This window comes from Tupaia chinensis, unplaced genomic scaffold (assembly GCF_000334495.1).
Source record: "Tupaia chinensis unplaced genomic scaffold, TupChi_1.0 Scaffold000117_2, whole genome shotgun sequence".
Classification (NCBI taxonomy): domain Eukaryota; kingdom Metazoa; phylum Chordata; class Mammalia; order Scandentia; family Tupaiidae; genus Tupaia; species Tupaia belangeri.
Genome location: NW_006159583.1, coordinates 8,809,865 through 8,822,946, shown reverse-complemented (window position 1 = coordinate 8,822,946; position 13,082 = coordinate 8,809,865). Strand labels below are relative to the sequence as shown.

The window sequence follows — 13,082 nt, the reverse complement described above, 5'->3', positions numbered from 1 at the left end:
CCTAAGGTTTTCACAACTTATGAAAACTTAAGTGAACTTGATTTTTCTAAATGAAAAATTGTTGGTTCACAGTCCATCCTCCATCGTCAAAGCCAGTAGTGGACCATCATGTAACATGTCCTCAATTTCTGGACATTAAGATGTGAACATCCTTGGGGTACCATCACTTGACCTACTAAATCATAAATGCCAAGATTCAGTAAGATGTTGACAATATTGAATGAAAATTAGAGACTAGAAGATGGTGTAATGGTTATGGTGCTGAACTCCCACGTAGTCAACCATGGTTTGAGTCCTGGACCTGGCAGATTTAAACTCATACTGGGCATGTGTGCATGTGTGCCCAAGGTCCTGAGAGAAAAATGGCAGAGAAAGGAGTGTAGCATGGCAATCCCCCCCCCACCCGGGGGTGGTGGTGATGATTTCTCACTTTCTGTCTCTCTCTGTCTCTCCAGCGAGCACATGTGCCCTATAGCAAAAATCTGACTCAAAAAAAAAAAAAAAGGTTGAGTGAAAATTAGAGTAATCTAGTTGAATAATGAAAGCATACTTTGAGTTGATAGGAGCCTGATTTTCTGACAAACCAATGGATATTAATTTCAGTCTATCTTATGTACAAACTGATTCATAGATTCACATATATTTTGCATTTTAAAGATTTTATTCTTTGAAGAGTCCTCTAAGTTTTCAGTATTAACTTGTAATTCCAAAAATTGGTCTCAACATTCACTTTTATCCTTATTTTTCTAGTATTCTTTTTTTAAGAGAGATTTTTGCTATAAGGCAAATGCACTTGCCAGAAAGACAGAGAGACCGAAAGCAAGAAATCACTCCACAGGGAGGATGATCATGCCATAATCCCTTCTCTTGCATTCTCTCGGGATTTGGGGCATGCATGCACATGTGGCTGGCCTGAGTTTCAAGCCTCCGAGTTCAGGACTCAAACGGTGGTCAGCCATGTGGGCGTCCAAGGACATAACCAATTATGCCATCGTTTGGTCCCTTTTTCTAGTATTTTAGTAACTGTTCAGCGGCACTGTATTACAGACTTATTTGTTTAAGCTCTTGGGTAGACTGCCAAGGAACAAAAATTAAAAGAGTTAATGTGTGTCAGGAAGAAACAAAGAAAATAAACCCTTTAAATTGGTTGACATTCGTTTATAAAATAATGTAGTGTCTAAAATTACTGCTCTGTCAATAAATATTTCTAGATGCCTCTTTTACAGATTATAAGTAAAAATGTTTGTTTGTTTTTGAGTTCTAGAGCAAGATTCATTTATCTGTTTATTTATTTTTGGTTTTAGTGCAAGATTATGAGAAAGAGGCAGAAGAGATTTGAGGAAGATCCTACTCCAATACATCTTCCAATTTAGGTCCCAACAAGAACACTAGAAATTCTGCCGATGAAGAATCATTTCTTCTGACTTACACTTTACCCTTCTTGGCCTATCGGCCTATCACAAAACCCATCGAGCTGATGTACAGAACACCCAATGGTTTATTCCCAGTCCCCTGCTTTGTGGTAAGGGTCTCATCTCACCTAGCTACTGAGAGTGCCCACTGTCTTGTTCAAGGTCACCTATATGAATCTAAGCACTAGTCAATGGGAAAGGAAGGGGGATGCAAAAGCTTGCCTTAATTCAAGAAAATTCTGAAAGGCAATCAGTTCCAAGACTCCCCCTGGGACAGCTGAAGATTTTGCTGTTATTGCATCACAGTTCAACCACTCCTCAACCTTGCTTTCTTCACTCTCTCATCAGGTTGGTTCAAAGGACATTCCCCAATAAATCTCCTACAAATGAACCTCTGTCTGTGGGATCTAGTTCCCAAAGGTCTAGAATAGCTGAACAAGGAAAAGTGGAGGGAAAACATATATAAGCTAATAATACTTTATATATAAATTTGTTTTCAGATCATTTTCTTGCTTTACAGAATGAAATTAAAGCATCCCAAAGTACCAAACCATCTAAGAGGAGGCAGAATGTAGAAAGAAATGAGAATCTTTTGACTTAGCAATTTAACTACAAGTATATAAGGCAGCTAATAAGAAACCATATAAATACTTATTTTCAAGCATATTTGTTGTGAAAAATATGAAAACAATCTTAATGTCAAAGAATGAGAGATTTATATTTGGAAACCTCATATGCTGAATTAATGATCACATTATATACCATTAATAGAAAAAAGTAAAGAAAATATTTATAATTTAAATTAGACAAGTTTCATTAAAAATGCTCATTTATAATATGCATTTTTTGAGAGAGAGATTTTTGCAATAGGATGTGTATGCTCCCCAGAGAGAGAGAGAAAGAGACAAAAAGCAAGAAATCACCCCCTTGTGGGGATAGCCACACTGCAATCCCTTCTTCTCCATTTTCCTCTCAGGATCTTGGGCACACATGCACCTACACCCAGTGTGAGTTTTTAGCTGCTGGGTGGGAACTTGCCTACGTGGGAGTAAAGCTATGTAATCATTATGTCATCTGCTGATGCCTATAATATGCCTTGTTATGATGATTTGCTATCTGGTGATAATGATTTCAATTTTCTTTATATTTTCTGATTTTATCCATTTTCATGATAAAACTGAATCGTTTTAAAAAGAGAAAAAGGACAATTTCATTTAAAATAATCTCAAGAAATATATGCCTATATTAAACTCTTTGACTAATAAAAATTACTAAAATTTAAGTTAAAAATATTTGCATTTTTAAAGGCTTAGGTTTTTAGTTGTGTTTTAGTTGTTAAAGAAAGGCAAAAAAACAATTACTTAGGAAAGAAAATGAATTGTAAAAAATTTCTATGATGGGACCAGCAGTTAGCATAATGGCTATGTCGCTGGACTCCCATGTAGTCGACTGCGTTTCATGTCCTGAACCTGGTGGCTTAAAGCTCACACCAGGCACATGTGCGTGCATGCCCAAGATCCCGAGAGGAGAATGGAGGAGAAAGGATAGTGGCGTGGCCATCCCCCCTGGGGGCTGATATCTCGCTTTCTGTCTGTCTGTCTCTGTCTGGCAAGTGCACACGCCCTATAGCAAAAAAATCTCTCAAAAAAAATATCAATGATTGGAATTCATATTTGCATAGATTTATCAAGAACAGACACCTCATTCTGCAGAGCTCAACAGAAACTAACTCTGTTTTGAAACAGTATCCTCAAAAACAAAAACAAAAAATATATGGTCTTTCTGTGTATATTTTTTTTCCTTTTAGAGGTTTTTGCCTTAGGGCGCATGCACTCACCAGGGAGAGAGAGAGAGAAAGACAGACATAGTGAGAAAGAAAGTGAGAAATTATGCCCTGGGGAGATGGCCATGCCACAATCCCTTCTCCTCCACTCTTCTCTTATGATCTCAGCACGCACATACAAACACCCAGCATGAGTTTCAAGTAACCAGGTCTGGGACATGAAATGCTGTCAGCCCTGTGGGAGTCCAATGATGTAACCCCATGCCATCTACTAGCCCCCATTGTGTGTATTTTTTAGTTCAAAAATTCTTCGCTATATAGAACTGTTTGAGATTCATGATGCTATAGAAGAATGAATTTCTCAATCCATTACAAAAATGTATTAGGAATACATATCACCAAGATGGGAGAAGATTAATTCCCCATGAGATTACTCTTTATATGACTGAATAAATAAGTATAAATATACACTTAGCATGTATACAAAGAAAATATAAATAAAATATCAGTGAGCAAAAAAGATGCAGAAATAGATATGTGTTCTTTGTACCAAGGACAAAATGGTACAGGTGACAAGATTAAAAAAGGGAATAAAAATTAACAATACTAAATTTATGACAATAACTATCACTTGACAGATTTGAACTTACACAAGCCAGTATATCTAAGCACAATACTACATAGTAAACAAGACAAAATTAAAATAAAATTGAAGGATATTCTTTGACACAAGCAAAATGAGTCTTACTTGAAGTTTAGTAAACTGAATGAAAAGACAAATAGCAGTAGATTTTTAAAAACCAAATGTTATATTGTATCTTCATACTAAGAAAATAAATTGCCACATTAATATAGAAATAGACACAGTGAAGAAATGTGAGTGTTGCCAGACAGAATCAGAAAGGGACAGAAAATAGTCCTCAAGAAGGTATTGGTTCCCTTTGCACTGAGACCCATAAAATCTATAATAGTCAATCACTAATATAACTAATTTTGTTAACTCTAACTGGGGCATAATCTTAAATTGGTTCTCTGTAATCATAGATGCAGATTAATAATTGTAGAAGTAGCTGTAAGTTATACATGGAAGACCTTTCCTCAGGAGTAGCAAAATGGATTGATTCTGGCAGTGGCCAAAGAGACAATGAGGCACTTCACATAAAATCATAAACCTCATATTAAAAAATAGGATTTTACTACATTTTAGAAAAATGGATTTGCATGTCTAATTTTTTTCAATTGGCTTAGCAAAAAAAAGTTGGTCTTATAAAATGAGAGAATAATGTGGTGGTTACCAAGGATCGGAGCAGTTTCTGGGCCAAAGGAGAAGGGTGGTAGATTTGGTTATGTTGGTTAAAGCTACAACATTTCAGTCGGGTAGGAAGAATAAATTCAAGAGATCTGTTGTACAATATGGTGTCTGTAATTAATACAAATAATTCATCGTAGTTGTGAAAAATGTTATGAGTGGATGTGAAATGTTCTCACCACCAAAATTACAACTATTTGAGGTAATGCATGTTAATTAGATAGATTTAGTCACTCCACAATGTATACATATTTAACAATATTATGTTACATATGTTCAAGATATACAATTTTACCTATCAATTAAAAAAATAAAATGACAATTGGCTACAAAAATAATTAACAGAGGATGAAATAATTTAAAAATAGTTTCACAATATGTCTGAAGTAATAGAAATGTCAAGAATCGAGAGTATGTTCTGATCTATAAGTGACTTGATGTTTTAGGTAGAAATGATCGAACAGAAAGCATCAGCTATTCCTGTGTGAGATAAATGCCCATATATTGTAAATTTACAATGAAATAAATATAATGAAGTAAAATGTCCATTAATAATAAAATAAAATATAGTCAAAAGGTGATTTAAGGATCAGAGGCTAAGTCCTTCTTTACATGAAAGTAAATCACACTAAGCAGATTCTCTTTAAAAATACACACCATATAGTGACCTTAAAACAGCATCCAGGAGCAGTTGACTGCATTAATCCACTGGTAACTAGCCTGGAACTCTCCTGGAGGTCTGGATTTACAAGGTGAGTATAAACATTAAGTAGGTCATGAAACTGTTCCAGCCTAGAAGTATTTTAAAGGAAAATTTTTCAAATATTCTTTAAGTTTCTGTGAGAATAGAATGAAGAGTCACAGTAATATTTAGTTAGGAAGGGATTTTTAGCCCATTACTAATATCAACAATTTTTTAAAACAAAAATTTAAAGAACAATTTAAAAAATTATTTCATTCTCTTTATCAGGAAGCTCATTGGAGGTTAATTTCCACCTACAACAGAGTAATATTCACTGTTTGCTTAATTATTGATCACAATATTTAACTTGTAACATTTTCTCTAATATTTAATTGATGCTTTTAAGAAAGCAATTCTAGATTCCTTCTAATGCAGTAACTCTTGAATGTTATGGGAGTGATATCTTACCACTCATACCTACAGAGCATAGAAATTAAGCCAACTCATACACCCGTTTTAACACAGGGTCACCATTTGCTTCTCTAGTAGAATTATTCTGAACAATGCTTTGGCCTCATTGCCTCTCCTTCAGGGTTAAAAATTGAGGGTTGAAACTTTGATACATAATGATAGATTAGAATGAGTGTCTGAAATACATTTACATGTATAAATATTGCACAACATATTAATAGTATATAATAAATATAGTTTTGTTTTAAATATTGCACACTCTAGGTATTATATATAAATAATAAAGTCAAGTCTTTAAATATATTTCATCTTTACATTAAGGACAAACAAATAATTTGGTTAAGTAATAATAATTATTAATTAATAATATGTTAGAATAACATTATACCATGGGCAATCTAGATTTTTTTCTACTACTCCTAAATATAGTTTATACTTTTCCATTGCTTTTCTTTTGTTCATATCATTCCCATGCTTTGGTATGACAGAGACTTTCACCAAAGGCAAGTGAAATTGTTATTATAATAACCCTAACTTCCATTCAAAAACCTGATTAATTATGTTCTTCTGTGGCAAACTAAAGTTTGGTAAATATATATAAGACTGACCATAGTAATAATTGCAAATTTTAAAAGAATTTACCAAAAAAATCATATGTTCTGTTTATATCTCCATTGCAGATGAGTAAACTTAGTTACAAAAATACTTATCTTGCTCCCGTTTAGACAAGAATTACATAGTAAAGCTTGGAGTCACCTTCAAGTATCTGTACTCCAGGGCTATGCGCTAACCCCTGCTCGCTATTGCTTCTATATGTTAGGGTATCTGGGATGTCACAAATGCTGCAGTTGTTTTTGCTCTCGTCTCAGTGAAAATTTTGATTATCCTACTCCATTCATACTGCTATAGGAATGAAAAACAATTTACCAGAGAAGAAACATTATTTCTAGTGATTGAAATCCTTTATAAGTCCTTTAAAATCTCATTTGATTTTTTTCCAAACCAAACTGTATCCAGTTTTATTAAAGAGACTTTCCACAAACAATATGGTATTTCATGCGGGAGGACATGGGCAGACAATTCTTTGACAGACTACAATTTTCAAACTCTCTTCTTCAGTGGACTACCAAAACCAGAAAGCCACGTAAAACCTACTGAGGTATTCATTTGATTCTCTGAACAGGGAAAGTTCAGAGTGAGGGTTGACATTTCACCTTTTGCATTATGTTTAACCACTTTTCATGAGATGACTCAGACTTTTAGAAAATGAACAATGGCAGAATTATCAACCTGAAGATTGACAATATAGAAAAGGAGCAACTGTTCTTTTGAGAGGTACCATCTCAATGTCATTTAAAAGTCTAGATAGGTTGACATTCTGATAACTGATTTTTTTGTGATTAGGTCCCAATAGGAAGTTAAGTTTAAAAGACTTAAAGCTATGTTGAAGGCAGAGTGAGAGGGCATAAAAACAGTTTTTAGTTTTTCCACACCGCAAGGTATTTGTGCCAAGTGGCCAACTGTCAAGGAATCCCTCCTTCTGGGAACCGAGAGGAAACCTCTCAAAACCAGAAGGGAAAGATGCTGATCTCCAAATCAAATCAATCCAGCTTCAGAGACATTCTATTAATGATAAATGTGCCTTCCTCCCAGAAATAACAATAAATTATTCTGTGCTAACAATATATATTTAAAAAAAGAAAGTAGAACACAATTCTGCATTTTTATAAAGCTTAAAAAAATAGTATTGAAAAAGTGTGGCACATATACACTATGGAATACTATTCGCTATTAAAAAAATGAGATTCTGGCATTCAATAGACAGTAGACGAATATGGAAGATTCACTGAAAACAAAGCAAGCTAGACTATGAAAAAGAGGCATTGCATGCCCCACTCAATATATACCAAATGTCTACACTCTATGGCAGAAACAAAAAATAGTATTTCAAACTGTAAAGTCATTAGAAAGATACGGTTATTGAAAATGCACACACTTTACTTGGCATCTCCAGCACCTTCAGTTTTCTGTGCCTGATCTGTTTTAGCAACTCTGTTTTCTGCATGGTTATTCCCATCATTGACAGCATTGCCTTTCCCCTTTTTTCCTTTTAATACTTTCTTTGCAGGGCCTTTATAGTCTTGGACTTCAGCTTTGGAAGAGCAGATTTCACAAACAACTTTGGAGATCTCTTCACCTTGGCTTTATCTTCTTTAGCAATCTCTTCAGCCTTTCTCTTGGGCATGGTGACCACAAAGGCAGGAGGTAGGCACTGAATGGAGGGGGACACAGTAGCAAGCAGGCTTTACATGGACTGGGGTTAATTTTCACTTTTTTATCACACTGCTGGGGCTTTGCAGCTCTTCTTTTGATTGATGGATTGATTGCAAAAAAGGATACATAGTCTTTTTTTTTTTGCATTTTTTAATTATAAATATGGTATGATCTAATGTGCTGTTCAAGAGAAGCCAGATCACACATAGTAACCACAGACTGAAGTTCCCCTGCACTTCACAGGTCAGCCTGAAAATACCCCAGGAATGCACAAAGTGCCCCAAATCTGATAAGTTAGAGTACTGAGAGAAAGAGATCATAGTGAGAGCAGATCCTGTGGAGGTGCTCACTGTGCTTTCTCTCTCTCTCTCTCTCTCTCTCACTCTCATATGTACATGCATATGCTGTATCATGAAGAAAAAACAAAAGAAATAATTTAAAAAATGAAACTCACCAAAGGTATAAAGAAACATCCCCATACTCCAACCTATTTTAATGTCATGGATTTTGTGATTCCATATATAATTTTACATATATAAGAAATACTGAAAAAATATAGACCCTCTGTGTCACTTACAGATGGCAAAAACATACTGGTCAATATATGAAAAAAGTTTTCCCTGAAATAAAATAGAAAATACACAAATTCAAACACTGAAAAACCATCTTTTATTGGAGGTATTAGTAAAATAAAGTACAATTCAATATTTTTAAAATTTGGCTGAACACGAATTATTTTAAATGTGTGACAGTATAAATTATAATAATGACATTATTATAGCATTATTATGCAATAATATATACACTTGGAGTTGTATGCAATAATATATACACTTGGGGCCAGCAGGTGGCATGGTAGCTAAGATATTGGACTCTTCATGGACAACGGCAGTTCAAGTCCTGGATTTGATGACTTGAAATTCACATTGGGCACATGCACATGTGTGTCCAAAATGCCAAGATAAGAATAGAGGAGAAGAGCTTGCAGTGTGTTTATCTTTACCCTGGGAGGTGATTTCTCACTTTTCCTTTCACTGTCCCTCTGTCTGTCTCCCCACCAGCACACACATCCTTAAGAACTGAGAAACACCATAAATGTTTTAAATGTCCAATGATAAAGGAGGTAGTTAAATAAAATTTGGTAAATATATATAATGGGATATATAGCCATTCAAATTTATTTTATTTTTATTTCTTATAAGATATTTGCAAAACAAAATTTGAACAGCATTCTTCTTAAATTACATGTTTTTCCATCACTCCAAGGCCCTTCAGCCAAGACATTCTTGGGAGTTCAATGCAGATTTGAGAACACATATCAATTCCTAAGGGAAGACACAGCTAGGAAAATCTCAGAAACAATTTCCTCACTGAGTACTGCAGTCCCAATAAATGTAATTGAACTGAGCAAATGTTTTTTAATGAATGTACAGAATCTCTAGAAATACAGTTTACTTGAAAGTGCACTTGAAAATGATATAATACACTATGCAAGACTAATTCAGAATCAAGAATACCATTGAGATTTGTTATGAAAATAAATAACCTTTATGCTTATAATGCTACAGTGTTCAAATTATAGTCTTTAATATATATTTAAAGTTATGAATATATTATTTATTAAAACCTACTATGGAAGAAAAACAAATAAAACAATTTGCACACACACATACTCCCCACAGAAATCTTATAAAAATAGTAAGTAAGACTTTCATACTATTCTGAGCTATTATTGGTTAGAGGTGGTCAATATCGAACATATTCACATACAAGGCTACTATTCTGAAATCTGTCATCTCTAATAATAGTTGTTTCCATGGAATTAAATAAAAATAGTATGAAGTACACACTACATTTTCCCTGGTTTGGTGCATACACAAACACAAAGAACAGTTACAAGAAGGCATCCTGATCAGGGTAAAAGTGCTTCAGATAAGAAATGGGATACACAGGACTAGAAGTGAAGATAGGTATATAATTTCATAGGCAAGTTGTGGGATTGACCCTTTGAGGGTCAATTCATCTAGCAAAATGGAAATCTACTTAGTCTAGGTGACAGGATTACGTTGATGACCAAAGCATTTTCTGCAATCTTACACCTATCAGGTGTTAATAAGCACAAGCTAGAGCAGGAATCTACTTGAATCTCAATTTCTTCATATACATGCTGTGGAGATGGAACAAATTAAAGGTTTTCAAAGTTATTCTTGCAATAAAACTCATTTTTCCAACCAAATATCACACAGAACTCTGAAATTCAAAACCTATGAAAGTAGAACTGCAGTGGTGGATGTGAGGATGGGAGCCAGAACTCGTCTCTGCCTCCCTCTCTCATCTTCCAACTATTCCTAGATTGATCTCAAGGTAATGAGACAGAACCCAAGGCTTTGCAGAGCACTTAGCAAACCACTGATTTCAGCTCTGAGAAATATGGCATTAAATTATGAAGCTTTCAATAAAAATCACAGAGTTCTTTATTATCTGCATGCCTGCCCACATCTCAATAAGGTCTTATTGCTCTACAAAATAAAATAAAACTACTTACTGCTGCCTTAATTTTTAAAATGATGGCTGATTAAACTCAATTAATTTTCTCACTTTCTACTCAAAAGCAGTACAGATTTAGTAGACCCTCAAAGTGTAGAATAAGCAAAATTATTCTTACAGATTTATTTTTAACATTAATTAGTTTATTAAAAGTAATATAAAGTAAATTGCATTACTACATTATAGAGTAAATCTTCTATATATCTTTGGTTGATTAATGAGTCTCATGCTCAGAGGAGGAACCTTCATTAAAGTAATGTGACAAATGAAAAGTATAATAAGAAACAGAAATATTTTCCAACTTCTAACAATGTTTCATTCATCAGATCAGACTCACTTTTTTATTAAGCATGAAAAAAAGCATGACAAATGTGGAATCCTTCCCAAACCAGCCTTCTGTACCTCCAAAAAGACTGCCATAAACCCTGAAATATTTCCTCTTTTTTTTTTTTTATAGAACCAGGCAAGCACTATTTTTCTGGAAACCATGACTGGGTGTATATGTGTATATCAACAGTTCAAAAGTATCACATGTTCCTTGCTCATACTCTAGTTTTTACACGTTTTGTGTTTCCCTATTAATTTTATTAAGTCATGTCCTTTTGTTCAAAAGGGAATAGCATATCATTTGTGATATTATTGGACAAGTCTTTCCTTCAAGAGCTGAAGCTATTTTCCATAAAATGCTTTCATTTTATAATATAGGGTATCATTACCCATATATTTTTTCCCCAGGGTAATTACAATGAAATCCTCAGTATCACTTTTTAAATACAAACAGATTTTCAGCCTTTTTGTAGCTATAAAAAATGCCTGTTGTGACCAGCACTTGGCATAGTGGCTATGTCACTGGACTGCCATGTAGTCGACCACGAGTCCCACACCTGGTGTGGGACTTAAACTCACGCTGGGCGCGTGTGCACGAGTGCCCAAGATCCCAAGAGGAGAATGGAAGAAAGGGGACTGCAGCGTGGCCATCCCCCCTGGGGGATGATTTCTGGCTTTCTGTCTCTCTGTCTCTGTGTTTCTGACGAGTGCATGCGGCATGCGACCTATAGCAAATACCTCTCAAAATAAAAAAAATTTTAAAAAGTTTATGAAATTAAATTACGAAGCAAATTAAATTACAAAGCATAGCAAGAAAATAAACTCCCCCATGACCTTCTACTTAGAAATACCTTGATAAATACTTTTTCATATACTTCATGTACATACAGCCATGTATTATAAAAATGAGTCCTGTGTTTTACTTAATCAATGTAGCATGGATTTGGGAGTTGGCAAGTGGCATGGTAGTTAAAGTGCTGGACTCCCACTTGGCAGACTGATGTTTGAGTCCCCAACCTGGCAGCTTGCTTTCTAGTTTCCCTTTCTCTCTCTCTGTATATCTCTGGTCAAATTAAATAATAATAATAACTAAAATTAAATAAATAATTCTTTTTCTTTTTTAATAAATTTATTCACTTTCATTCACTGTACATCATTACAGTATACAAAATGATATTTTCCATCCAGAATACACTGTATATTGGCTCAATCAAGGATATTACCATATGTGTTATCATCGACAAATGATTTTCCGTATCTTCTATCTTATATATTTTGCTTCATTACCCCCACCCCAATTTGATTCCCTACCTCTCACCCTGTGTCATTTCCCTTCTCCCTCCCACACTGTGTCTAGTTGTTTTCCCATTCCTTTTTTTTTTTCATTTTATTGATTTACTAACGACCTTAATTAATCTAAAAACTTTCAATAGCAAGCACAGCTGATATATACATATCTAGGAACACATGTATGACTTTAGGTGTAAACCTCAGTGAATAAAGTGAACACACTACAAAGTAGCACCTAGCTGGAGCAATATAGCTTACTGCAGTCATTAAATAAATACATTTTTAATGCATTTTTTAATTTCAAGAAAACCAGTTTTAGTTTTAATAGATCAAAATTGTAAAAATATTAAGAGAAATGTGCTTAAGACTTAAATCCAGGAAAATGGTTAGGATTCAGTTCAAACCATAGGTAAATGAATCTATTAGCAGTTCAAGACAAAAATTCTTTTTTTTTTTTTTTTAAATCACACACTTCTGTATGTTAGATGGTCACTCAGATAAATACATCCTAAAGGATAATAACAAAAGCAATGCTTTACATAAATTAACTTTAATCACAAATCCTTTTAAAGAACTCAAATGAGTTTGGCTCAACCAATAGATATCTTTGTCCTAGATGAGAGCCTACATATGTATACATATATATATATATATATGTTTTTTATCCTATGTTTGACCCTCTGCCCTTTCCCCCTCTCCCATTACACTATCTCTGCTATTTACAGTTGTCTTCCAGAGGAGTTTTGAAAATGTGATACATGCAAGTAAAGGGAGAGGGGCCACGAGTTTAAAGTTTTTAACAATAGGGAACATAGATTCCATTCAAGGTTGGATCAAGGGTGGGTCTCGTGCAGTTCCGCAATTGTAGGTGAGTCTCCATGGAATACAGTTTTAGGAAAGCGGTTCTGGTAAGCAGAGATGATTATCAGTTGATGCGGCACAGCAGCCATCTTGTGATTAGCGGGAATGGTGTTGTGGGGATCTGCA

The 13,082-nt window shown here is 34.5% G+C and overlaps 1 long non-coding RNA gene across 2 annotated transcripts in view; it reads right to left on the bottom strand.

The window, feature by feature from the left end:
- The window catches only part of LOC102470362 (uncharacterized), a 125,852-nt gene that overhangs the window by 35,397 nt on the left and 77,373 nt on the right, over nt 1-13,082 (bottom strand). The gene's annotated exons all lie outside the window — the stretch shown is intronic.